Source organism: Sinohyriopsis cumingii, chromosome 5 (genome assembly GCF_028554795.1).
Source record: "Sinohyriopsis cumingii isolate HCF-2022 chromosome 5, ASM2855479v2, whole genome shotgun sequence".
In the NCBI taxonomy this organism is placed as follows: domain Eukaryota; kingdom Metazoa; phylum Mollusca; class Bivalvia; order Unionida; family Unionidae; genus Sinohyriopsis; species Sinohyriopsis cumingii.
Genome location: NC_142965.1, coordinates 149,383,105 through 149,384,796, shown reverse-complemented (window position 1 = coordinate 149,384,796; position 1,692 = coordinate 149,383,105).

Genomic DNA, 1,692 nt, shown 5'->3' with positions numbered 1-1,692 from the left:
GTATAGTCATAGGAAGAATGAAAACATCTAACAGTTATATTACAGGAAGAATGAAAACATCTAACAGTTATATTATAGGAAGAATGAAAACATCTAACAGTTATATTACAGGAAGAATGAAAAACATCTAACAGTTATATTATAGGAAGAATGAAAACATCTAACAGTTATATTATAGGAAGAATGAAAACATATAACAGTTAGATGGCGTGGTCCAGCTTTTATAAATCTAACTTGTTTGGTGAAAACGTATTTCTTGATTTCAGAATTGCTGTAGCTATACATTAACTTCCGAAACATATGTTTGTAATAAGATTTGATAGCTCAATCCGTATCGAATTGGACTGTGACGCTCGCGGTCCAGGATCGAATCCCATGACTGACAATTGGTCGGTGGTTACGCATATTAGCGATTTTTATAATTAATTGGGGCACCGCCAGCCTCTCTCCGCTCTCAAAACCATCCAAACCACGTATCACCGGTGGTTGATACATGTTTTGTACCACCCACGGGTTGATTATTGGGGTAGGTGGTTCTGTTGAGCGGAGAAAAATGGCCATTCATTCATTACATCTCATTATACATATTTCATTAATTACATTCATTCATTCATTACATCTCATTACATTCATTCATTACATCTCATTACATTCATTCATTCATTACATATTTACTGAACCTGCTAAAAGACTCGAATAGAGGTTCCATTTCATAATATATGTTTGTGCCGTCCAATGCATAATCTGAGCTCGCTAATACACTCGATAGGGGCTCTTCATTCATTGTATATATCCATTTCATTGTATATAACCATTTCATTGTATATAACCATTTCATTGTATATATCCATTTCCTTAGTTAGTTATATGTTTGTGCCGTCCAATGCATAATCTGAGCTCGCTAATACACTCGATAGGGGCTCTTCATTCATAATCTGAGCTCGCTAATACACTCGATAGGGGCTCTTCATTCATTGTATATGTTGTGCTGTCCCTGAAACATCCCGACGAACTCGCTAAACACTCGATAGGTGTTCTAGGGATATTTTTTTTTATTTTAAAGATGTATATATTATATAATGAACCATGAAAATATCAATGATGTAATTGTTGCTATTAAAAAATTGAAAAAAGATGGAATTAATATATCTGATGAACTAAATCCTGAAAAAATAGTTTCTGACTTTGAGATTTTACAAGAACGTAAAACCCAGGGGACACACACACTATCATCTGAATACAGTCTCATGAAACGGATTCAGGCGGCAATGTTTCAGTCGCTAGCTACCGTAGAAGATGATCATGTGAAGGAGTTCGTTCCTCTCTCTGCCGCCGTAGAAAGAATTAAATCGTTATTATCCCACGAGTATGAGGCAAAGAAAACGATTAGTGCTCGCATAAGACTATTAAGAAAAATTATGTTAGAGAGTAACCCCGTCCAAAGTAGTAATTTTGAAGATGACTGAGATCTTTGATGGGTTAGTTGGTACTTAGATTTATTATTTCATTTCTGAATTATTATTTTATTTATTCTGAATTATTTTATTTATTTCTGAAATTGATGGGTTGGTTGGTACTCTGAATCATGCAATTTGTAATTTTGATGGGTTAGTTGGTACTTAGAATCGAAGATTCTTATTTATTATTTTATTTTTTTCTGAATTATTTTATTTTTTCTGAATTATTTTATTT